This window comes from Miniopterus schreibersii (genome assembly GCF_964146895.1).
Source record: "Miniopterus schreibersii genome assembly, chromosome: 2".
Classification (NCBI taxonomy): domain Eukaryota; kingdom Metazoa; phylum Chordata; class Mammalia; order Chiroptera; family Miniopteridae; genus Miniopterus; species Miniopterus schreibersii.
In genome coordinates, this window is record NC_138102.1 from 53533403 (window position 1) to 53560983 (window position 27581).

Here is a 27581-nt window from a genome sequence, read left to right on the forward strand (position 1 = left end):
AACATTGAATTCTGAATATTTGTGTGTTGGACCAATAGGTGCACCTGTAAGTCAAAAGGAATATTTAAAAAAAAGTATTTGGAGGAGCAGTTTGTGGAATTGGGGCCTGAAGTATGGAACAAGAATGAGTTGCTGCTGATAAAAGTTGCTTTGCAACTGCACATATTTAAATCATAAAAGCACATGAATGTATGTATAACATTTATATTTTAAAGTATGCTGCATGTTTAAATGTTTGTGAAAATACTTAAAAATGTGTTAAAAGTGTTGGAATGTAGTGTCTGAGTCTCATGAAGCAGCAAGTGTGGCATTTGGGTCTGTGGGCCAGGGTTGTGATGCTTTATACTTTCCTGAGGTTCAGTAAAGTTTTTAGAAATTGGAAACTGTTCAAACAAACTGTCATTATGTCTACAGTTCATCCGTGTTATGATTTGTGCCTCAGTTTTCCTCCTTTATTAAGGAAAATCAAGGTGGTTGATTAAATAAAAAGTCAGAGCAAGCTTAGGTATTTGTGGACCTAGCAGAGATGGGCCCACATTCTCAGAGTTAAAAATTTATTTTCAGATGTTTGTAGAAGGGATACTCTGCTGAACGTTCTGAAAATGCCATGTCTTCATGTCACCTCTATAAGATGAGAGTGCAACAAAAGATCCTTATTTTACACTAGTCATAAAGTCCTTAAAAAACTACCAGTTTTGCCATCTTTGAACATGGCTCTTGGAGGTTTTTTTCTGAGACAAAATTGTTCTGAACTTGGTATTTTATATTCATTTTTAAACTAAATTACCACATGTGAGCTAGGCATTTCCCCGTTATTAAGAGTTAGAAACAGAGAAGTAACTCAGCCAAGGAAAGAGATTTGGAATTTGAACCCAGAAATCTCTGACCCGATGTTTCTAGTAAGGCCAAGTTTTTAACTTTTTGTCTCATCTTTCACATAATGAATTAAGCTAAATGCCACAAACTGAGGGGCACTTACTGAACTAGATCATAAGTTGCTTTCCAGCTTTTTGGAGCTCTGTGGGCAGGCTTTTATTCTGTTCTTCCATCACCCCAGGAGGAGAAGCAGGCTGAGAAAGTGATAGTCTCTTCATTGTGGTATCCATGATATGGAAGGTAATTTTTTTTCCTTCTAATAAGCAGTAACCACATGTGTGAGCCAAGGATAAAAGAAAAACGACATTGGTAGAATTTTCTTGCTGTAGGTATAACCTACTTAGTTTCCTAGGAGACAGAAACATGATTTATAAATATTGATTTGAAAAGGCTTGAAGGAAATCCTAGGCCATTGTTTCTGCCTTTAAAATTCTCTGAGGAGATCAAGTTACGTTATTGAATCTTTAATGACCACATTTTATTTAGAATACATCTTGCATATGAGGTGATTCAGTGGAATTTGGATTGAGGTTCATTGTAATTGTAGTATTTGGTGCTGTGTTTTTTTTCTATGCTAGAAAAATAGAGGACCTTCCCCCCCCCCTCCCCCCCCCCCCCCCCCCCCCCCCCGTGGTTGGGTATAGTCTAGTCACCTTTTGTTTTCTGAGCACCATGCTAAATGCCAGGGAAAGGGACAGAGTACAAAGGAAGATTAAACAATTTAAGAGAGAGCTTAGAGTTTAGTTAGAATTATTTTATGGAAAACTTTCACAATTGTTTGAACCCGGTACCTTTCAGTATCACCAATTCAGATGAAAGCATTCTGAGTTTTATAACTAAAGGGGGAAGAAGAGAACCTCCCAAAACAACCTCTGAGTACTTGTCAGCAAAGTAGCATAACCAAGAGGAACTGCTCAGGATGTGTGTAAAAGTTGAGCCTCTTTAGAACAGAAGAGCTAGCTTGGGACATGATGGGAGATGGTAGGAATCTGGGTGGGGAAAACTCTACCATCTCAAGAGTATTTCATGAAGGTGTAAGAGATACAGGGTTTGTTGTGTGTGTGTGGGGGGGGGGACTGTGTGTCCTTGACAGTATCACAATACCATGCTGAACACAACCCAACACACCCAGCCCGATTCTGCAATCAGATATGGGGCTTGGCAGAGGTCACTCCTCACTGTAACTGGTGTTCAAAATGGTGACTACAAGTCACTAAGAATAGTTTGTTTTCCTTACATTCTTTCTAAGGAGTTGGAAACATGTAACACCATTTATAAACATGGCCTTTAAAAATTAGAATTTAAAACATGGTACTGAAAAGTGTTCACTTTTAAACTGGTAACAAAAGTGCAGCCATGTTAGAGTACTTTCTCCTTGAGGATTCTAGATAATTGAGGTTTTGCTGAACACAGTTTCATTGTCATAAACCCCTGACATTTCTAATCTGAAATCCCATGTGGAGTTTTCAGTCATATCTCAAGAAAGACATGGATGTGAAAAAAGGGGAAATGAATTTATCTTTGTTCTACCTGGAGATTTAAAAGTGTAAACTTTTCAGGCTGGAAGGTATATGATCAGAGTCTATAAAGTGTAGACTTTTTATTGATCAAATTTCAGAAATGGAAATTAGAACTGAGGTTTCCTGTGAAATGTGAAAGATTAAGTGCAAAACAACTGAAAGGAAATAATACTGCATACCGTGAGTAGAATAATTATAGAACATATTACTTATGTGAGGTGTTTTATGCTGAAAATGTGTAGCTTCAAAAATGCTTTCAAAATGTAGCCAAATCAGTAGAACAGTAGATCTAAGAGCTTTTCTAGTTTGGGGGGCAGAAAAACACATTTACTGAGTGCCTCCTATGCCCCAGACATTGTGCTTCATTGTGTGGATTCCTCGCCCAGTCCTTTCCCCTTTGAAATGCACAAGGTGGTGAGAGGAGACAGCTCATGCTGTATAGAAAGAAAATGCAGAGTGCTGTGGAAACCTGTTGTGCTCAGATCACTTCTCTGTGAAGGCCATGTGCATATGCTTTTTAAAGCTAGGAGCTATCGTTTTTTCTCAATACTTGAAGATTATATATTTTGTAGTTATTAATAATAAAACCACTGTCCTTGCTGTCTCATCTGCCAAGTGATTAAACTATAGATAATTTGAGTGAACAAGATTTAAAAAATTATCAGCTTTGTTTGCATGTATTTGTGTGTATGACAAATATGGTATAGTTATTTTTTCCGTTGTTTTCACAAGTACACCTGGTGCGCTCTGAAATATTTGGGAAAACTAGTCATTCTAAGGAAGGAATGACTTTCATGTGTTTGTAATTAGTAACTTATGTTGAAATTGGAGTGGTTTAAATAGTAGGTTGCTGTTTAAACCAAAATAATGCTCATTTGCATTGGTTTGTATTTTTCTTTCTTTTACCTATCTAGATAAATTGGCCTGAGGTAAAATGTATTGATTATAGTCCCTCTCACTGTATACAGTTTTTAGGTTCAATTCTTGACTTTATTTTCTTTTTTGCATGTGATGATGTGTTTTGGAAAACATTAGAATATAAGAGCTGAAATATTCTTTAAAAATTAATTTAGTCTAATTCCTTCGTGTTACTTATAAGCAAATGATAATGACTATATTATGGTTATTTATAGTTTACAAAATTGATTTTTATTAATGGGAACTCCAGCTTTGTTCATATCTGTAATCTCCGTGTTTTAATTTTTTTTTTTAAATTTATCTTTATTGTTGAAAGTATTACAGAGGTCCCCTTTTCCCCCCATTGATTCCCTCCACCTCACTTCCACCCCCCCCCCCCAGGCCTTCCCCATACCAATGTCTGTGTCCATAGTTTATGTGTATAAGCATATAAGTTCTTTGATTAATCTCTCCCCAACCACTCCCCCACCCCACCCCTGCCTTCCTTCAGTTTCTTTATTCTTTGTGTCATGTTATTTTGGACATTAATGTCAGCAAAGGCAACTAAAAAGGAACAATGGAATCTCCATTGGAACTGAGAGACTTTAGATTTGTATGTGTCCCTGTCAAATATATTGATTAATAAATGGAAAGTAGTTGTAAGAACTAAGAGACACTAGGTATGATTTCTTCACAGAGGTGGTGGAGGGAAGAGGACAGGCCCGTTTTTGATGGGGAAAGAAGAGGAACACGAGAAAAGTGAGGAAAATAGTCGAATGTTTTGTACTAATGAAAAAGTAGGAGACAAGGTGTATAACCCAGAGTCATCTTTTTTCCCCAGGTTTTGGGTATACTGATCCCAGTCTATCCCAAAAAGATGATTTAGCCTCCTAAAGATGTCTGTGGTGACTTTTTTTGTACTTCACTAGAACAAGTGAAACAACCCCCGCTATACTACTGCTATCCAGTTTAATCTTTAGCAGGCACTTAACTTGGGCTGGTGGTGGTAGATTGTGGAGCTCTACTTTGCATTCAGTGAGGGGTCTGATGGAACTTTTTGAGTATGGCAGCAACATGGTGGAAACATTAATGCGAAAAGCTTAACCTGAGTGGCATGCAGATTGGATTTAATGGGGAGAAACTGGAGTCAAGAAGACTAGGTAGAAAATAAAAATTCTGGTCTAGCCTAAAATAAGGAATTCTTAGAATTCAAGAAATAGGTAGAATTAAGTGCATTTTATGAAGAGTATTTTGACTCCTGAGAATACAAACGTGGAGAAAGAAATGGAGAGATAAAGGATTCTCAAGTTTTAGTACTGGGTGATTATGAGAATGGCGATACCATTCACATAGGGCCATTGCAGGAGAGCTGATTTGGGGTTGGATTCTGAGCTCAATAATGGTCATATTATACATATGAGTTGCTAGTGGATCCTTTGAGTGGATGTGTGCTCATATCATTCGAATTATGGAACCGGAATTCAGGTAAAATATGTGAGCTAGAAAAGTTTTGAGCATAAATTTTGCGTGAAGCTTTGAGACATGATACAGTACACGACGGGGAAACACCGCTTGCCTTTCTTCAAACACTTCCCTCCAAGATTATATTTCTGCTCCACTGTTTACCAGCATTTCCAAACTATGTGATTTAGCTAAATTAAGATGTATTTGATTATGAGTAAATAAAGGGAACTTCGGTTGCCTGATAATAGAGTTCAGAGGTAGGTAAGTCTTCAGGATTAGTTTGATTTAACATCTCAACAGTATCAAGGACAGATCCAGTTTCTATCTCTGTCAGTTTTAACGTCAGTCTGGCTCCTCCTCAAGGGTGCAGGAGTGAGAAGGAAGGCATCTCGTTTTCCACTTGTAGTGTGAGAAGTTGGTTTCTGGCAGCTCTCTCAGAAGATGAGGAAGCTTCTTTCTCAGGTACCACTGGTAACGAAGACACTGTAGTTTACCATGACCATGGGATGTTTTCCCATTTATTCAGATCTTCCTTAATTTCTTTCGACAATGTTCTGTAGTTTTCAGAGTATAGATTTTTGTATTCCTTTGTTAAATTTATTCTTAAGTATTTTATTATTTTTGATGCTATTGTAAATAGGGTTGTTTTTTCTTTATTGAGGTATAACTGACATATAACATGCTAGTTTCAGATGTACTACATAGTGATTTGATATTTGTATATACTGGGAAATGATCACCACAGTAACTAGTTAACATTTGTCACCATACGTAGTTACAACTTTTGTTTTCTTGTGATGAGAACTTTTAAGATTTACTCTCTTAGCAACTTTCAGATATGCAATACAGTACCATTCCCTGTAGGTTGAATTGTTTTCTTAGTTTTATTTTTGGGTTGTTCATGCAAGTATATAGAAACACAGTTGGTTTTTGTATGTTGATCTTGTTTCCTGCAACCTTGCTGAACTAATTTATTAGCTCTAATTTTGAAAATGAATTCCTTAGGAATTTCTATATGCAGGATCATTTTATCTGTGAATAGAGTTAGTTTTACTTCTTTCTTTCCAATCTAAATCGCTTTTATTTCTTTTTCTTGCCTAATACCTCTAGCTAGAACTTTCAGTACAATGTTGGAGAGAAGTGGTGAGAGCAGGCATTCTTATCTTCTTACTGATTCAAGATGGTGGGGCAGGGGTGGAGTTTCTAGTCTTTAACCATTAAGCATTATATAATTTTTTATTTTTTGTAGATGTCCTTTATCATGTTAAAGAAGTTTCCTTCTATTCCTAGTTTGTTGAATGTTTTTATTGTGAAAGTGATTTGGAATTTTTCAAATGCTTTTACTGCATTTATTAATATTATGTGTTTTTTAGTCTATTATTTTTAGTTATATAGTTAATTTAGTTATCGGTGACTAATGTAATTTTTCTTTATGGGCTTATCTAGGCACACACATATTAAATACAATTGCATATGAATTAACAATCATTATATTTTGAAGATTTTTTTGTTTTGTTTTAGGATTGGAAAGAGACCACAGTGACACCTATTTTTTGAATGGAATGACAAAATCTGTTGTATTCATAAACCTGGTGTGTTTTCGGCTCTCATTTTTTTTTTGGTGAGCGTTTTTCTTGTCTCTGTGTGTGTATGTATAGGATTTATTTAGCCCATCGTTTCCCTTAATAACAATGACTGTATTGTAGTATGGTTAAAGTAAAGTGAATGTAATGGAGACTAAGCGCAGATTTGTATTTGGTGTTTTATTACTTTCTTGGATGATTAGAACATGAGAATTATACAAATGATAATTGCACAGTTCCACTAGAGATAGCACAATAATTTTTTGCACAGGTTTCTTATTTTTTCAAGAGCTTGGAACACAATACAGTTGTTTACAATACAATCCAAAAAATTAAAGCCTATTGTTCTGTAACATCCCCATATGGATACAATTGAAGTTTGTATATTTAATCATAATTATTTGTGAGTGATTTTAACACTTCAGAGTGCTTTCTCATTTGTTATCTAATCTGGTCATCATCAAAGCCTTGTAAACAATGGTAGAATTAATATGATCTTAATTTGTCAGACAAACAAATTCAGTCATTGAACAACCTTAAAGTTGCAGATCTATATAGTAGCATTGGAAAAATAGTAACCTAGAGGTTCAGAATCCTAGCCCTGTGTCCTTCTTATAAATCAAATTATGCCCATAAGAGTATCATCTAATGACCATATTTTGATTTCTGGATTGCCCCAGTCTTTCTTTTTGTTCTTTGGTATGCTAGAGTAGAAAGATAGCAGCAGACAGCATCGTCACTAGCACAGTTGTTTCTGTGGTGGATTAAATGCCTCTGAAAGGTGGAATTTATTCTTAGTGGAATTTTCCTGTAGGTTTGCTAAGTAGTAAAAATTGCTTGGTCTCTGGTCTGAGCTTTCATGGAGTGTTTAGCAGACTCCTGCCCTTTAGGATCTCACAATGTGGAGAGAGAGAGCAGGCCATACTTTTGTCCCAGCCTGTAGGATACCACTCCCTCCTCCAATTACTCATCCTTGTGAAGTTTCTAAGAATAAGAGTATATTGGTAAAACTCCCCTGGATCATGCCCTCATTAGTGTTTTTGTTAAGAACATACCTGGCAGTTCGTTCTTTGCTGCTCATTAGCTATTTGTGCACTCAGTGGGGCTTCATTGATAGCCCAGTTCTGGCTTCCTCTGCACTGTGCTCTGAGAAACACCAATTCATTATATATTAATACTTTATACTTTACAGAGATTCTCATTTGATGCTAACAACTAAAGAACTTAGTATCTTTAATTTGCAAATTAAAAAAAACCCTGAAGTTCAGAAACTTGAGTGACATGAGTAGAAGCAGGCACCCACTGGGGCTAGAAACCTGACTTCTATCAGTTTATAAACTCCTTGAGAACAGGGAGTACATTTTAATCACTGTTTTAGTCCCAGCACTTAGCACATACCTTGGGCCACAGCTGGAGCCCTGATATGTGTTGTATAAATGTTGATTGCCTGCTCCATACCTTGTGGCTGCCCCCAACTCTACCATTGTGAGATTGCTGCTCAGAAGGTTCTAGAGGCAGGAAACCCCTGTGTCTGCTCTTGGGACCTCGGTGCATCAGCTACTTTGAGAGGTGAGAAAATTCTCTAGGTATTTTTCTTTTGAAACCATTCTGCTGTTTTGTCTGTGACCTAGATAACTTCTGACAGAGGATCTGTGCCAAAATTCACATCATGTGCATTTGCCTGAGCTGCTGGTTCCATAGGCTTTTGATGGCAGAATTCAGGTAGCTGCTGCTTTGTGTCTGAACTTGTGTCTTGGGCCAGGCTTTCTCCTTCTTACTCAAGTCGTATTGTCAGAATTAACTCCAAAGGAAATTATTGCCAATGTCATAGTTCTTCTCCAGCATCCTCAGTGGCATGTAAGTAAAATGTTCTAGGCAGTATATATTTTGGGAGATACAAAGAAAGAGGTATAATAGATTTATATCTTTAAAACAAAAACTCTCACAGTGATCAACAACCTTTCTCCATGCTTAAAATATCAGTGATTTCTTCAGCAAATGATCATCAGTTAAAAACAAAAACACACAGAAACTGATATTTAAAATTTGAAGCACTTCTACATTTACCCAAAATATTAATAGCTCAGTATATTTTTCATAATTTTTAATGCATAAAATAGAAACCAGGCTGAACATAAAATTTATCCTAAAATTGTAATTCTCATTGAGGATAATCATTGCTAAATCCCTATTCCAGTATAGATGCTTGGCTTTTTGCTTGGAAAATGAATGGTTTTGTAGTATTTCTCAGTGTTTATTCCACTGACAATTTGCATCAGATTTACCAGAACTATGGGTTAAAATGCAGAGTTTAGTCAGATGACCAAATCAGAACTTTTGAAGCTGAGGCCCAGGAATTGGGATTTTTACACGCTCCCCGTTGATTGTGGTGAACTCTAAAGTTGCAAGCCCACTGCTAAGTAAACAGCAGCTAAGAATTAGAGCCACAACCATTTAAGGCTGCTTTGATATTTATATCTGGAAATAAGGATGATAGTAACAGTAGCTTCCCCAAAGAAGCGTGAGGATTCAGTGAATTATATGTAATCTAATTAGTGTCAATGTCTGTCTGGTATATAGCAAGTGCTCAAGAAATGCTATTGGTAGCAGAGGCAGTCTCAGTGATGCTTGTTACTATTGTCATTGCGCCCAAATGATATAATAGCTGAAAGAGCTCATAATCCCCTCCAAACAGGGATGTGAGAGTGCTAAGAGAAAAATAACTTTCAAGAGTTATGAAATCAGTGCCAGACATTGGCAAACTGTGGCCCTTAGCCTGTTTTTATAAATAACGTTTTATTGGTACACAGTTACCCATTTGTTTAAGTATTGCGTATGGACTCTTTAGCCCACAAAGCTGAAAATATTTACTCTTTGACTCTTGATAGGAAAAGTTTGCTGACTCCTGTTCTATACCAATGTGAATTTTTGGTGGAAGCTTTAGCCACATTAATTCATCGTACAGAGGCAGTCAGGTGTTGGTAATAAGAGCGCTGGTAACAAAAGAGTGCTGGTAACAGTGGCCAGTTTTCTTGCCCTTGGCTCCAGTGTTCCTACCACACCTCCTGCTTCAGGTCTTTAAGAAGGACCAGCCTGTCATTGGGCCTCTCTACCACTGGCTTCTCATTCCACGTAAAAATCAATGACAGGGTCCTGTAACCATCTTCGCATGTGGGGAGCCATCTGGGTAAATGCTTTGGAGACTCTCAGGACTCAGGTATTATAGTCTCTCCAAATAGTAACATGGGAAAGGGAAACAGTATGTAGAGAACATGTAGACAGACATAGTCATATGCCCAGGTGGGCTTCCTTACTGCCAAATTTGAATTTATATTGAATTCTAGATGTAGTCTAGATCTAAATATTTTAAAATATTTAAAATATTAAAAAAAGAATGAACATTATCATTGATCTCCTACCATCTTTAAGAACCAAAATCAAACCCAACTTACAGACCAGAAAAAGCAAAATTTACATAAAATTGTAGAAGGATCTTGTCAACAGTTACTATCTAATTCTCTAAACCTAAAATTCTCAATGGAGATATGATTGTTGGAATTTGTGGTTGCATTTCACAAATTAAGGTCAACTCCTAAAACTTTTGTCAACAAGCTTTGTATCATGCTCAAGCCTATAAGCAACAATTACTTTATAACAATTTTATATTTTCTAACTTTTAACAGGAATATCTTATTCCAGAAATACTAGTTATATCCTTCTGCCTGAGGCGGTAACGTCATGGTCTTTAGTTGGAAAGAACCACCGGACTGTCGATTTTGTATGCAGTCCTTAACATAATTTCTTATGTCCCTTGGGGAAAATGATGAGCTTTCCCCATTTTTGCATATGTGAAAGAAAATATGACAGACATCAGTTAGTCTTCATTAAAAGTGTTTGGAGAGATTAAACAATTAGAGGACTGTTCTGTGTTCATATAGGTTTGATTGCAGGTGTTTTTCTCATTGTATTTCTTTTTTTTGGGGTGTTTTGTGTTTTTCTCTCCATGTTTGTCTCATTCCTCCTTCACTTTGTCCCCTAACTCCATTTTACCACTTATCTTGCCTCTTTAACTGGTATACGCAGTATACCCGTTGTGTCCAATGTTTATGCGTTATAACTAGCACAACATTTAACATTTTTCTTAAAGAAAACTTCCTGCCAAACAATAATTAAAAGTCTTTTCATGTGTCTTTTGATTAGTATTTTATTAGCTCACTGACTCTCCAATAAGGAGAAAAAAATAAATCCCGGTCCTCTGTTTTCTTGGACTCTGTGTTGCTGGCTTGGAGTGTTTGATTGTTTGATGGAGTGATAAAATTCCCCTGGTGTTTCCTACTCTCTCTAAATTTGGAATACACATACAGTATTCTTTTAGACTTTATTGTTTCCTAAACCGTCTATTTAAATACTGCCTTAAAGCTTAAACGGAACACTGTTATTGTGGCTAAGAATAATACGTGTAAAGGAACAGTAGATTAGAATTCATTACTATCCTCGTAACCACGCAGAAGCCAGCATTCCTACAAAACAGTAAGTTCTAGTGATCATTAAATTTTGCCAGTACCATGGTAAATTTATAATGGTTACTTGTAATGATTTGTAAGTGGAGTGGTGAGAAGCACTTGGCCTTTTAGTCCAAGCAGGCCTTTCTAAAACCCTGATATTTGGAACAGAGGCAGAGGCATCCATAGGGACAGTTGTCAAGGGGAAATCTATTGCCTGTCATTGAATAGAACAGAATCATTTAATGCACAGTTTTCATACATCTGTAGCAGAATGAGGAGATTTTAGTGTATTATTTTATATTGAGACTTCTGTGAACTTTAGAATGTTTGTAGCCCTTTTAGAGGGATTGGTTGACTTGCTCTTATTTTCCTTTTGTTGTTTATCAGCAAACCTTTATATTTGTTTTATTACCCTAAATTTTTATTGGATTATGAGACATAACATCAAGTGCACCAAGTGAATTGAATTTAAATTCCTTTTTAATAATGAACTTCACATACTTGTTCTATGACATTAAAATAAATGATTTTGTCATTTGAATTATTGTTACACTTTATGATCCTTTGCTTATGTTCTTGCTTTCCCCTAAAATTCCCATCTGCCACTTCCTCCCCACTATATTCCCTCTTCTATTTCAACTCTCAAAACCTCATTCCTAGTTCATATGCCATCTGCTCCAAGAAGCTGTCCTGCTTTCCAAAGTCAAAGCAAATGAATTCTTTTTTGCATTTTAATTTCTGTACGGTTGGAGGCATTTACCTAGACTTCTGTATCAAAGTTATTTCATTAGTTTTCAATGTTAGGCACTATATATCAGACTGAACCATATAAAATTACCATTATTCAACTATTTTGAGCATTAAAACATAGCAAATCCCTGTGGTTAAACCTAATTTTTCAACATCGACTACACAAACTTTTGAAAGTAAAACTATGGTCTGAGTTACTTAAAAACTGTCTCTCTCTATCCTAGAGAACACTTACAAAATGTTGTACATGAGAGATGTATTCAGGAAATGTTTGTTGAAGTGAAATCAGTTGGACTGTTTAAATTACCACTATTCTTTATAAGACAGCTAATAATTGATGATCTAAAAATATTGCCTGCTCTGTGAGCCACACCCTTTTAAAGCCAGAATCTTTGAGTTCACTGTGCGTACTTTGCCCAGCCCATTTCAATATTGTAGTCAGATAACTAAAGTTAGATATCTTGTCTCAAAGTCACTTTCCACATGTTTTAGTTCTATACTGTATTGTGTATCATATGCTATTGAGTTGGCTTAAGTGATGTCTACAGTGCTCTGTCCTCAGCAGCCCTGCTCAGCTCCTGTAGACTCATGTCTATAGCTTCTTTCATGCAGTCAATCTACCTTAAATTTGGTCTTTCTCTTTTCCTGTTGCCTTCTATTTTCCCCAGCATTATTGTCTTCTCCAAAGAACCCTGCCTTTTCATGAAGTACCCAAGGTAGAAGAGCTTCAGTTTTGTCGTTTTCGTCTACAGCCATATTTCAGGCTTAATTTACTCTAGGACCCACATTTTCATCTTTCAGGTGGTCCAGCGTATTCTTCGAGCTTTTCTCCAACGCTGTATTTCAAATGACTCAGTTGTTTTCTGTACTGTATATTACCTTTGTTGAAACATTTTTCTTTACTTTGCCTATACTTGGTTTTCTAATTGTCCTCAAAATTTTTTACCAACTTAACTCTTGACTGAAGGTTTGTCAGTGTTCCCCCTGCCCCGGAAAATGTTCCCTGACTTTCTTTGTTTAATCGTGGGAAAAAACAAATCCTTTTCTTCTTTTGAAGTGATATTCTGTGCTTGCTAAAGGTCCAGTAAATCAAAGGAGATAAAAGTTGTGCTGACAACCTTGGACATTGCCTGTCCTTTGCCAGAAATAGCAAACCAGATATTCATCTTGTGCAGAAATACATGCATGTTGATTCTCACTAAGAACATCTTGTATTGGTCATTCTTAGAGGAGCGGAAGTCTAAGTCAGCTCATTGTGTGGAATCTGGGGCGTGGGGAGATGAGGTAGGGTTGGAAGGGAACAAGGTATGGGATGGAACCAATGGAGAAAATTGTGCTTTTTCTTTACTGACAGATTCCTTAGCTTAATACCATATACTCTCTTTCTTAGCTACTTATAGTATAGTAAATTTCCTCGAGACATGTCTTTTTTCTTAGCTCACTTACACTTTTTTCTTAACTGGAAGGAATTTTACATGAGAAAGGGAGATTTTGGAATTGGAGAGAAAGCTCAATCTGTGAATATATGGAAATATTTTACAGCATCATATATAAATATGTTCTTGTGAATTTCTTTTGTCCTTGAATCAGAAGTTTTGCAATATAATCTTTTTAACTGGGCAAAAATTCTGATTGGCTCTTTATAAGCAATTAGGCCTGTATAGACATTTTTTATTTTTAGACAGACCCCTTTGGTTGAGGGTGATAAACATGAGACTGTATTCTGTACAGTTGAAATTAGTAGTTTTAATAATTAAATAAGGTGACTAATTTTCTATTTTCTGGTCGGAGTGGAGTAGGGGAACAAGTGATTGTAAACCCATGGAAAGATGATTTCTATGCCTGTATATAACGATATAATATGTATGTATCTGCTTATTCCAATAAATAATTCAAGAAATCGTACTAGCTCTTAATTGAGCATGGATTGTAAACTTAGGGGTAGAGATCAGTGTATTCCCAAGCCTAGGCTGGGGCCTTGCGCATGACAAGTCCATAATTATTACCTGTTAAGTTGATAAATATAAATAAAATATCTACTAGTTGTTTAATACCATATGATAAGCTCCGAGGAACATAAAAACAACATAATATTAAGCATGATCCTTGAGGTTGTAAATTAGAAGTAGAGAACAAAAATCAGTGCATAGAATGGTTAGTACTGAACTTTGTAGTAAAGTAAATTTTTGATAAAACGGAGACAGATGAAACAGTCAGCAGTAGTGATGTCATTTTCTAATTACTGAATACCTACTTTGTACCATTTATTGTGCTGAGTGTTTTACATTTGTTATCTCAATGAATCTTCATGACAAATTGTGGTTATTGCCCGTTATTTCTCCATGAGATAATTGAGGTTCAGCATTTTTCCATTGATCACCTAGAAATTAAGTGGCAGTGCTGGGTTTTAAGACCTATCTTGTCTGCCTCTTTTACTACTTTGCTGTTTAATTGCTTTTCTAGATTTCTAGAGCTGTCTGGACCAGGAATGGTTCAAGGTAGTAGTAGGGTACCAGAGGCTTTCTGGACACCTACAGACCCAATAGAAGACTTGGAAGGCTTCCTAAACCAGAATGTGATGCACATACTGCTATCAGTGGATCTGGGCTCTACCCATTGGCATTGGTTCAGTGATGGCAAGAGAAAATATTTTAGAGCAGCTATAAGGGGCTTCCTTTGTCCCTGGCTTCATCAGTATTCATATTTTTTAGTGATCTTTTCAAGCTGATCAATTTGCATTGTAGGAAATATTTTACGTACACCCACAAACAGTTTTTAAAAACAAAATGAAGTGTTAAACATGGCTGCCATTGTGTTGGAGTTACTTCAGTTTGGAAATTGATGTAATTGATAGATGTCTGTCTGCTGGTTCTAGGTCTATCACCTGGGGAGTTTTTACAGATACTAGTATCTTATCCCAACATCTAAAAATTCTTAGGCAGTGGGTTTGCGACAGAGCTCAGGAAATCTTTATTTATTTACTTGTTTACATATGTATTGCTTTTTTTTAAAAAAATCATCTAACCCTTTTAAGCATGTAGTTCAGTAATATACATTCACTTTGTTGTGCAGCAGATATCCAGAACTTTTTCATCTTGCAAAACTGAAACTCTATACTCATTAACAGCAACTCATTTCTCCTTTCTCCAACCCTGTGGTAGTCATTCTATTTTTTGTTTCTATGAATTTGCCATTTTTAATGCTTTATATTAGTGAAATCATATAGTGTTTGCCTTTTTGCCATTGGCTTATTTCACTTAGTGTAATAGTCATCTATTTTGAAGCATGTGATAGGATTTCCTTTTTTTTTTTTTAAAAAAAAATTATTGGTTTCAGAGACAGGAAGGGAGAGGGAGAGAGAGATAGAAACATCAATGATGAGAGTTATTGATCAGCTGCCTCCTGCACACCCCCTGCTGGGGATCTAGCCCCCAAATAGGCATGTTCCCTGACTGGGAATCAAACCACAATCTCCTGGATCATAGGTCGATGCTCAACTGCTGAGCCACACCAGCCGGACGGATTCCTTCCCTTTTAAAGCTGAATAATCCATTGCAAGCATATATCACATTTTGTGTATCTAGTAATACTCTGTCAATGGACATTTGGGTTGCTTGTACCACTTGGCTACTGTGAATAGTGCTGCTATGAACTTGGCTTTGCAAATATTTCTTAGAGACCCCACTTTCAAATCCTTAAGAAGTAGGATCTCTGGATCATATAGTAGTTCCATTTTAAATATTTTGAAGAAATGCCATAGTGTTTTTCATAGCAGTTGCACCATTTTACATTTCCACTAACGGTACACAAGGATTCCAGTTTCTTCACATTCTTTCCAGAACTCGTTAATTTATCTTTCTGGTTTTTTTTACTTTTTGTAGCCATCCCAGTGGGCGTGGGGTATCAATAAATCTTTTAAAAGGTGATTCTGAGGCAGGCCAGGTGTGTGAACCAGCATCTTCGCAAATCTTTGTGTTTCAGAGGCTGCAACATCGCCAGCTTTGGGAATCAGTAAGAGAACTTAGAACTTCCTCTCTAGTCCCTTGTTTCTACAGAAAAGCTACCTTATCAAGCTAACTACTTGTATTGAATTTAGGTTCTTTCTAGCTCAAAATTTTTAGTTTTGTGATTTTATCTTGCACAATTTTTTTCCTGTAGAGATATTTATTATTATAATTTTTAATTGTGATAAACATAACAAAAAATTTAACATCTTAAACTATTTTAAGTGTATTAGTTCAGTGATATTAGTGCACTCAGATTTTGTATAACTATCACCACCATCTATCTCCAGAACTTTTTTCCATTTTGCAAAACTGAAACTCTATACCCATTAGAGACAATAATTCTCTATTCCTTCCTCCTCCCATCTCCTGGCAACTACCATTCTACTTTCTGTCCATAAATTTGACTACTCTAGATATCTAATACATGAAATCATTCTGTATCTGGGTATCATAAAAGTGAAATCATACAGTTTTTGTGACAAGCTTATTTCAAATAAAAAATTTGAAAATATTTTGTGCAACATTTAAAAAAATGTTTACTTAATTAACATTCACCAAATGCTTTTGGAATAGAATGCCAAGTATTATCGAGTCTAGGATGCATAGTTGCTTCTCCTCACATACTTTTTAACATGTCTAAGGCAACTTAGCATTGTATAATAGTTTAATTGACAGAGTTTTTGTTTCTTGCACGTAAAGTAATGGTACATTTTATAATTGATGGGAACTTATTTTCAAGGACGGTAAGGTAGGTGATTTCTGCAGGGGAAAATGATTACCTAGAAAACATTCATTTAGGGATGCCCTTACTGTTCCCAGACTGTAAATGTTTTAATTTAACTAAAGAACAGAAAAGCTGTTTGGTGTCATTAATCAGTACATTCAAATCATTACTCTGAATGATTATGCTTCATTTATTTTGTGTCAGAATGTTTTCCACACAATAATAGAGAATAAAAGTGTGTCATTAATTACACTTGAGCAGCTTGCACATGTGTGGGTATATATATTTCCATATCATCATACAGTGAGGGAAATTTAATGTAAGAAAGAATTATTCCTTACGAAAGAGTTGATGATTTAATTAAATAATGATATTAAATTCACAACCATTTATAATTGTGCCTTTTAACAGTTTTAAGTAATGCTTGAAAAAGTTTGGGGAAACATCTCATGTGCCCGTGTCTTCTCTTTCTAAATGGAAAGCATTTTTAATAATATGGTTTTTACCTTTGGGAGGAAATAGCTACACGTTTTGGAGAAAAATGTGACTGTTTTTTTGAAATGGGACTCATTAATTTGTAGAGCTTCACTGTGATGGGATTTCTGAAAATGATTTACTTACTGTAATAAGTTACAGTTTTGTGCATGGAATTTTGGATTTGCCCTTTTCCTGTAGATATGGATCCTTCCTGATAAGAATTGCTGTGTCCGTCTGTTCTTCTAGTTCTCAGAACTCCACGCCCCTCAGTAATGTTCCTTTTTAGCTCTTACCCTTTCTCCTGGCTAGCTGGACTTTTGTAAGAAAACCGCAAAACAAATTACCAAGCAAAACCCACTTGCAGTATATAACTGCAATATTATAAAAGCACACAGTGCCTTGCTAAGTCCAAAAGGCAGAAGTTAGCTGGCCACCAGTTTGTTTCATCAGCTGTGCTTATTTTTCAGAATAAAGTAGAGGACTTAATTTGTAGTTCAATAACTTCTTTAAAAAAATGTCTCTTTTATAGATGAGAAAATACAAGGACAAGAAAAATGTAAGCAGTGTAAGTGATGCTACAAGGGAAAAGTGGGTGGAGACCAAAATTGTAGAGATTCTTGAAGAAAGTCATAGTCTCTCTCTGAACTGTCGTCTTTCTTTTGTAGTGAAGCCAAAATAATTTCTACTCTAATTTTTTCAAGCACCAAATCATCTTCTAATGGTTTCTTAAATGTTGCTCCAGATTATCCTTATAGTGAACTTCTGATTTATAATTTTTACTGAAATTCTGAGTAATTGGTCAGATCCAGGACTTGGGAATTCTGATTATTAGGCCCATTTCATTTTTACTGCATCACGCTTGGGGATTCACTAATAACTTAGCCACATTTCATCCCCTGCTCCCTGGTTATGATATCATTCATTTCAGTATTTTAACATTAATTTTTATAGTTTCAAATTTTTGTTCCAGGCTGTAATTTTAAAAAGCTGTTGATGTCCACATTCTTTCAGAATTGAAAGCACCCTGGATTTTAAGAGGATGCGAAAAAAAAAAATGAGAGTTAGCATTAAACTGATTTATATTAATATTTTATGGAATACAGTAGTCCGTGTATAATTATGAAAGTCATTTTTAGTAGAGTTTAAAAATCTACTTAAAATTTCTTTTATATATAACAGTTTTATTGAGATATAATTCACATATCCATACTGTTCAGCTAATTAAAGTATGCAATTCAGTGGTTTTAAGTACATTCACAGAGTTGTGGAGTGATTACCACAATTTTAGAATATAAGAAAACCTACTTTTAAAAATAGAGGTATTCAAGGACATCCAGGTTGTTTGCAGTTTTTGGATGTTACGAATCAAGCGGCTTAAAAAAAAAGTGTATGTGGTTATAACAGAATAACTAATCTTCAAATTAATGTCAGAATCATGTGTTTGAAAACCTTTAATTATACTGTAATTATTTCTCAGCTATTTAGAGACAGTTTGTGCCAGTGTGCTGAGCTGGAAAACTTCGCTAAATGTAAAATTTTTTCTTTTGTTTTTGGTTATGTCAGTGTCTTAGTGTTTCTCCATTCTTGTTTTTAAAAGTTCTTGGTCGGAAAAGTGAGGTGGATGATGTTTGCTTAAATAGATGATTTCCTATATTACTGTAAGGACCATAAACATATGTGTGGTTATTAAACATAGGCTAGATTTCTATTTTAGCTTATCAAGTTCACACGGATCCCGGGCAGGAAACTTTACTTATCATTTACTGAGCAGTGGTTCTCATTATTTGGTGCAGATTAGAATCACATGAGTATTTAAAAATACTAGTACCTTTCCCTATTCTTCAGCGATTGTAATTTAATTGGTAATTTAATCTGGCGTGGGACCCAGGTGCCAGTAGCTAGAAAATACCTGCTCTGTAGAAGTTCCTTTCCTTTCCTTTCCTTTCTTTTCTTTCCTTTCCTTCCTTCCTTTGACATTTATTAAGTGCCCACTGTCTGTTCCAGCACTGTTTTATACCCCGAGGATATAAATAAAATTTGGAGTTCTTACATTTGAGTTGGCAAAAGATACATAATAAATATTTGTTGAATTGAATAAAATCACAGCTGAGCCCGCTTGGCATACTGCTGTGCTGTGCCTCAGATCCTTTGTAGAAATTGTGCCTTTTTGATATCCAGGAACATGCCAAGCACTGTCTGTCACTTTCTCATTGTTTGTTTCCTTCCCCTTTTATACTGAGGGACACCCCAAATCTAGTCAGGCTTAACCCATCAGGATCAAGTTGGTTAGCACTCGTTGCTTAGGCCTCGCTTTTCCATGTGTCACAAACTTACCTGCGTCCCCCCAACAACTGAGTTTTGGGTAAGCTCAGTGTTAAGTTAGATAATAGAGACAAGGAACACCCTGACTTGTAAGTCAGAGAGGGCTGTCCAAGAGGACTTGTATAATCTGACCTGAAGGCCTTAGAACCCAGCCTGCTACTCGGCCCCACGGCACATGTTCTCTGGGAGGAGGGAAGGAGGAGGGGTGGGGTGATGGATGCTAGTGTATCAGCTCTCACTAGGTGGATCATCTCTCCTCTGCTTCCCTACAGTTGCTTGGATATTTCAGAGTTGACTTTACTTACTGAATTTAAAAAAAAGAGTGCGTAGAAGTAGTAGCAGAATATTCATGTGTGTGCTTGTGCATGTGCACACACATTTAAGAGTGAGAAAACAGTAGCAGAACAAGCAGTATTTTGTTTTAGTGTTTAATTAGTGATTATTTTTTTAGTTGGTTCTTTTTTTATTTTCCAGCTCCTCAGTGTGAAGAAAATACCTTCTGAATAAGAGAAAATGGGTGTGTGTTGCTGGATTTTGTATCTTGCTTTGGTGCTTCTAATGGAAATATAAAATGGGGGAAGAAAGAAAGACTGCAAGGTTTATTAATAAGGTATTCCTCCTGGTTGAGTCTCCGATGCCACCATTGGCATTATTAAATTTATATATGCAATAGTGAATAATACTAATTAGAATTTATATATGCAGTAGTGAATAACATTAACCAGTTAAAGAATGTCTCATGGTTTTAGGAAAATATTTTAAGAAATACATTGTGCTTCTACTTTGTAAATGAAGTAATTAAAGCTTAGCTATTGAGGCTCATTCTTCAACCTTCAATTTTTGAACTTTTTATTTGAGCCATTTTATTTTGCAAATCATTTATTTTTTGGACATGTATGTATTCGTGTGTGCCTGTTAAAGGATTTATTTGGAAACTATAAGTATACCAAAGGAGCTTCTGTGTGGCCACAATTAGAACAAAGCTTCCTAATTTCAGTGTCATTAAGTAAGCATCTGGTGCAGCTGAATTCAGGGGAACAAGCATAGATATTGACTGTTTTCTCTAAAAACAGCCCAAGCATTTCCTTAAGCAACTTTGAGCAGGATTTGGAACTTCCTATGCCTCCAAAAAGTCTTAGAAAGGTTTGCGGAAGTGCAAAGGTCAACATTACTGCATGTGATTCCTCTCCTCCACCTCCAATCCAGGTTAATAAACAGCATTAAAAAATCTTGTATTTTAAAATCATAAAATTATGTGATCAGAATCTCTAAGCAAAAAATACACCCATACACAAAAACAAGAAATAACCAATTAAGTACATGCCCATATCAGCTACTCCTAGATAATCATTTGTAATGTCAGAGCACTGTGATAATACAAATGCTGGTTAACTTAAGAAAAAGAAAGTTTCAAAAACTGTAGCATACATTATAGTGATTGCGTGCTATTTTTACATGTTATTATTTGTAGGTAGTTAATTAAGGTGAGTAATCTTTTATGTAAACTTATATGTCTTCTATAAAGATCTTGTAGAGATCAGGAGTTGGCCAAAACTTATTCATACATTTTTAAAATAATTATCATGCTTTCTTCAGTTTTTCTTAAAATTTTTATTGGGATATAATTGACACAGAACATAATACTTGTTTCAGGTGTACATGATTAGACAGATATTTGTATATAATTACTGTGAAATGATTATCACAAAAAGTATAGATAACATTCATGACCATACATAATTATAATTTTTTTCTTGTGATGAGAACTTTAAGATTTACTCTTAATGACTTTCAAATATACAGTACAGTATTATTAACTATAATCACCATGCTGTACATTACATCCCTAGGACTTACTTATTTTATAACTAGAAGCTTGTGCCTTTTGACCACCTTCACTCCTTTTGCTAATCCCCACTCCCTGCCTAATTTGTCTTTTTAGTCAGCATCTACCATATACCAGATACTCTGTTAAGTGCTAATAGGTACAAAAGAAAACCATGATGATATGCAAACAGTTAAGTTATAACACAGATGGAATATAATTTGATGAGAAGATAAATGACATAGATCTGCTTTCATCTATTTTACTTCCTGGTAAATTTATAAATCCAGATAACATTGCCTTTGTGAAAGAACTTGAGGGCTCATAAGGAGGTTTGAACACTGTCCCTGCATTCTGTAATCTTGTTTCTATGGTAGGTTTTCCAACAGTTCTAAGGGGAAGGAAAATTTAGGAGATGCTACTTATTAGATTACATTGTGTTTTACACTCTTCTGTTAATACATGAAGAGTTTCTCATTTTTTCCAGTGTTATTGATTTAAAATAATAAAAATCACCATATAGGGTCAAACCCATGGCCATTCGAGAGTCTTGTCTCTTTATAACATAGTCCACTAACATCTTAATTTCTTTAAACTACTAATTTCTGTTGAATCCACTTTAGTTTGCCATCCACTAACTTTTTAAAACTTTATAGAACTTTAAAAAATTTAGACTCACAGATTAAGGAATTATTTTTATGTAGGTTTATTACCTGCCATATGAAATAACGATTTTTCCTTTTCTTTATTTTATTTATAGTTCTCTCAAGTTTTAATGAGATACATCAGAGTCTTTTGCTGCCAGAATTAGATGGACAAATTGTGTTATAAAATCCATGGCAATGATGAGTCCATAGATTATTTGGTTTATACTTCTAGACCAAAATACCACATTATTTTTATATCACCTTCCTCCATTCCCATGATCATTAAGTTGTAAGTTGGTATCACCTTTAACATGCATTATTTATTAAGGTCTGGTTGGTTAATACTATGATGAGCATCGTAACTATGTAAAGGTCATGTATGTTTTATTTCAGTTCTATTTGGGTAATGTTTATATTTTTATGTGTGTTAAGAGTGTATTAAAGAGTTACCTTGTATGAGTTTTTTTGTAGTTAGACCACAGCGGGAGTTTTAAACTTCATTGCCTTTCTCATTCCTCCTACTGAACAGTGCCATTCTCACCCAGACCACAGGTACCTGCAAGTCAGGAGCTCCCTCAGCTTCTCACTTGACCAGTTTGTGGGCCTATCACTGCTTAGTCTGCCCCATCCTTCCCTCTCTCTGAGGCAGGTGTCCCTTTGGATTGGGGCTGTCCTGATATTGGTCTTAGACTCCGGTTCTTCCTGGTTTTACTGAGATTAATGCGCTCATTGTGTCTCCCGTGACCTTTTTTGTCTCCACTTACTCCTCCTTGGCTTATGGAAATCTCTAAAGTTATATCATCTAAAAAAAAAAAAAAAGCTTTGTCCTTTACTTTGTTCCATTCTCTAGGAAATACCCTTAGTTTTTCTTTCCCTTCAATTGAAGGAGAGCTTCTTGAAGGGCTCATTTTCACTTCTTCATCTTCCAATCCATACTCCAACTCAAGCACCTGAGTTTATGCACCTGCTACCAGGTTGACTTCTTTTGCTACGTGGTCTTTGAACTGCTAAAAGTAGATGATTTTATAAGTGATCTTATTTGACCTTGCTTTTGCATTTGACATGGTTGATTCCTTGCTGCTTTCATTTCCTTCTCTTTGCTCCTGTATCATTTCCAAGCTCCTGCATCTTCCTTTCTGTTACCTTTTAATCTCCTGTATGCGTTTCTTTTTTCTTTCTTGCCCCTAAAGTTGGCATTTGGGAGAGTTTCATCTTTCTCTCTCCTTTCCATATTTGTTCTCCCTTTGTGTGCCCATTTATTTCTGCATCTTCAAATCCTACCTGTGTAGTAATATATTCTAAATATACATCATCACCTCCTCTTGATTTCTAGATCTAGATAGTTAACTTTCTATGAAATATCTCCTTCTGGATTTATAATAGCATTTCAAACTCAACATTTCTACAATCATGTTATTTATTTGTTTTTTTGAAATGTCTTCATTTCCTTTTATATTAATGATTCTTTGACCATCAAGTACTAAATCCCTAAACCTGGGAATCATCCTTGTCTTGTCATTATCCCTCACCCCTAATATCTGTTATTATCAGTCACCAAGTCAGGCTTTTTTTTGCCTACTCTGTATTCTTCTATTATTATTATTATTATTTTTTAGTAAACCATTTTCATAATCTCATAACTGGTTTCTTTACTTCCTGTATTACCTCCATTCATTTTCTAAACTGTTTGGAAAGATAACATGCTGAAATACAGGCATGATTGTGTCATTTTTTTGTTTAAAATATAATGATTCCTTTTAAAATTCAATTCTCTCCTCTGTGGTGCGGCTCCCACCCTACCTTTCCAACTTCTCCACAACTTGGGAACTTTTGGTGTCTAGGGCCTGTGGCGCTTCTTGGTGCTGCCTGACTTTTGCACATGTCCTCTCTCCAGATTACCTGCACTCCCTCTCAGGCCTCATGGAAAGTCTCACTACACCGTCACCTCACTCTGCTGCTCTCCAAGTTATTTTCCTTTTGATATTTAATATTTGCTTATTATAATGAATAGCTATTATGTTAGCATAGTCATCTATCCCATTAAATTTTGACTTTTGACGGGGCTAAAACCCTCTTTTTCTTTGTATTCACAGTCCCTATTATAGTATCTGGCACATAGTAGGCATAATGTTAAATAGAGAGGAGTCTTCTTGACAGAAGACATAAGAGTCAATAGTTGTCCAGTTAATAAGAAAAGTTATTAAAGCAGAAGAATATAAAAATGATGTCTACATATATCAAATATTTTATTCAAACATAGAACTTATACAGTTTTGGGCAACCCTTTGACTCAAAGCCCAGACTTCTTCCAGTATGGAAGATGGGGTTCACTGTTACCTTTTTTTTTTTTTTTTTTTAATATATCTTTATTGATTTCAGAGAGAGGAAGGGAGAGGGAGAGAGAGAGATAGAAACATCAATGATGAGAGAGTCATCGATCGGGTGCAGCCCGCAACCCGGGCAAGTGCTCTGACCGGGAATCGAACCCTGATTACCTGGATCCTAGGTCGACGCTCAACCACTGAGCCACGCCCTGCTGGGCCACTGTTATCTTCGTACCAGAATGACACCCATAGTGGATTGTCTGTTATTCCCAATTCGTTTTATTAAAGTGGAGTAAAAACTTAGAAACACTTTTGAAGACATTTATGTTTTATTTTTCCTATTGTACAATTATGATGCCCATATAATATTCACTGGCAGTTTTTAAAAAATTATAATTTTATTATGGAGTCGTCTTTGAAAAAATTCAGAGTATTCAACTTATTTTTCATAGAAACAGTCATTGTGCTTCTTTTCTATTCCTATTTTATTTAAGTAATATATTATTTAATAAAATTGCAGTATTATAATAAAGCATCACTGCATAAGCAGGTTTTAGGATCCGAAATACTCTTACTACAAACCCGGCTCAGCTGATGGCAGCAGTGGAACTCACTCAGTCTGCTCAGGAAGGAGCTTACTTGTAGGGAACATTCAGGTGCATCAGTCAGTGTGATTTACAGAGGGAATGGAGGTCATCGGTTCATCTGGACAGTTGGTTAAGTGGAAGCTGGTTAAAAGCATTCTACCATGTTCCTCAGATTGATGCTAAAAGGATGGTTATCTCTATTACTTGGAGTTTTGGTAACTAACAGAGCTTAATACAAACATGTCTGCTTTCCTGTGCTTGCTGCCCTCCACAACATTTATAAAAATGTTAAATAAGGCCACTTTGAGCACCTGTCTCCTGAAGTCCTCATGCTTATACGTCTGATTCTCTGTCATTTGTCTACTGCTTTACCCCCAGCAAAATGTAATTTTTAAGACTGGTCTTTGGTTTGTTCTAGTCTGTTTGCTGCTGTCAAGTAGAGTGAGTGCTCGACCCTATTCTACCATTAATTCCTGTTTGTTTTTTCCCCTCAATATGTTGTTTTCTTTAATATTGGAAAGGCCTTCATTTTGAAAATTCTATGGTTGGGCACCCTGTTAGCAACTATATCCTTCTGTACAGTGGCTGGTTGTAGTTAGAATTTTACATTTGAACCAACAAGTTGCAAACTCCACCTTGAGTCTTATACTGTGTGATAATGCTGGTCAGGTTTTTGTATGTCTAGTTTAATAATTAGATTTAGACACTGTATTAAATGAATCACTGTTTGAATGAGTTCCTGCAACCTGCTTCAAAAGATAAGGTGGTGTTTGCAATAATCTCGATGCTTTTCCTAATAGAGACCAAGCAAACAGTTACTCAGTTTCTGTCTCCCCTTCTCCCCCCATCTCTCTCATCTTAAGTACATGCTTTGCAGAAAATCTTTATGTCCAGAGGTTTTATCTTTTTAAGCAATAGTTTTTATTAGCTTTGGAGCACTTTGCAAGGTTACTCTCACATTCTTTCTTGGCAGGCCTAATTATTAGTTTGTACTTGACCTGCTACTCTTTGAGAGTTTTCCTCTATTCCTTGATAGGGCTCTCATTCCAGTTTTTGCAAAGCATTTAGCTATTTATTTTTCTTCCTACCCTGTCCTCTAAGCCTCTACCCGGGGCCTCATCATTTTGATCCTTGGCAGATGTTTATCTTGGGCAATGGATAAGGTCTTTATAATGGTCTTCAAAGGACCTCTGGTTTATTTTCTTAAAGCTGCATGTTTCCTCTTCAGGAATAAAGCCCCATTTTTAAGAGCTGACTGGTGACCTGCTGTAGCCATCTCCCAGTGCTGGAGTGATGGTGCTGTCTGGTTGGCAGGACTCTTTCCCAGTGGGCAGCTGTCTTTGGTTTTTTGATGTTAGGTAAAATTCTCCTGCCTGACACTAAGAGGTATATACTCTTATTGCACTGATATTATTCTTGGTGTTTTCTTTTCACTGTCATAATGAAAACTTTGGGGCTATTATTTAAAAGTGTTTTAAAAGCAGTACCTCATAGTTTGACTCTACAGGCTCTTGCAATGTAATGTATATATGAGTCCGTAATGGCTATATTTCATAATAAAGGGACATTATTTATGGAAAAAGAAAAGCATACCAGATTATTAGAGCAAGTAGCTTAGAAAAGCAAGTGTTCAAACTATTCACCATCTGTTCCGGTAGACTCTTTTGAGAATAACATAGGACAGTCTGAAACCCACACACACAGGCATCTGCATTTCTTCTTCATTGTCTCATCTCCTCAGTATCGCCTCTAGTACCACAGGCCATTCTAGACTGTGGGTGTGCATGGCCATATCATGCACAACAACTCCCACATTATGTTTATGCACCTACCTGCATCCTGTGGGACTTCAGCCCAATAGAATGTCTCATCTAATCCTTTTATGTTGGTCTCCAGGGCACCTTCTATGCACTGATGAGTCATTCCATTAGCTTGTTAACATGAAGAGTCTTCTCTGTCTCAGTCTCTCGCTTGCTCATATCCCATCTGCGTAAAACCCTGAGAGGGCCCCATCATTGCTAATTCTCACTCCTAATTTAGGAGTTAGATCTAGTATAAAACTCAGGGAAGAACTTTAATTTCATATATCTAGAGTAGACAGATCATTCAGAGCTTTCTATATTGTCAACCCTTGAACAGAAGGAGACTGTCCCTTCAGGTCACACCCTGTAGCTGCTGTCTCAAGGCATGTTGCTCATGTACTTTCTCCACATCACTCCTAAGCTGCTTTTTGGGATCAGAAACTGGAACTTTGTTCTGAGGCAAGGCAGGACTTATTCTGCATCGCTGGTTGCTGCTCATGTTCACTGCATTACCCCATATTATGGGAAACAGTATAACACAAACAATACTCACATCCTCATTTTCAAGCTAAGAAACAAGTCTTCATGCAAATGGATACCTGTAGGTTCCCCAAATTCCCACGTCATCGTGTATACCTAGATATGTCTCATTCCATTTCAGGTCCGTAGGGACTCTGTAGATGTAAATGAGGGCCCAGATAAATTACTACATAATAGAAATTACAGTAATTTAGCTACTTGAGTATCTATTTCACATTTGAATTCTCACTTTGAAAAATATATATTTTGAATACAAACAAGATTTACTATTATAAATTTAATGTATGTGTATATGCTGATATGTAGGTAGGTGCATATAAATCACATAACACAGTAGTACAAAGTGTGTCCATGTGATGCAAAGTAGCATGATACGTAAGTTGGGTGTATGAATCAAATAGTAGTATGATGTACATATGTGTATTTATGTATGTATGTATACATATGAACCAACATAAAGTAGTATAGACTTATGAATTAGATAGAGTAATATAATGTATATATGTGTATACATGTGTATGTACGTTTATGAGTACGACACAGTGTTTAGTGTAATGTGTTTGTATGTCTGTGCGAATCAGAGAGAGTACTGTAATGTGTGTGTGTATGTGAATCAGACTCAGATTAGTATAGCTGGAGAAACAGTGCAAATAAAACATGTTGATTTTGAAATGACAGCACCTATGTGACTCTGCACAATCATATAGCCTTTCTAGCACCATTAGTAAAAT

At 36.0% G+C, this 27581-nt stretch overlaps 1 protein-coding gene across 5 annotated transcripts in view; it reads left to right on the plus strand.

Moving 5' to 3' along the window:
• The window catches only part of KLF12 (KLF transcription factor 12), a 389105-nt gene that overhangs the window by 36583 nt on the left and 324941 nt on the right, over window positions 1–27581 (plus strand). Inside the window, exon 1 of one of the 5 annotated variants that reach the window (XM_081127131.1) lies at window positions 165–189. The exons of the other annotated variants lie outside the window; for them this stretch is intronic. The gene's annotated coding sequence lies outside the window, so the exon portion shown is untranslated. Of the gene's footprint in view, window positions 1–164; window positions 190–27581 lie in introns of those variants that run through there. 5 annotated transcript variants of the gene reach the window in all.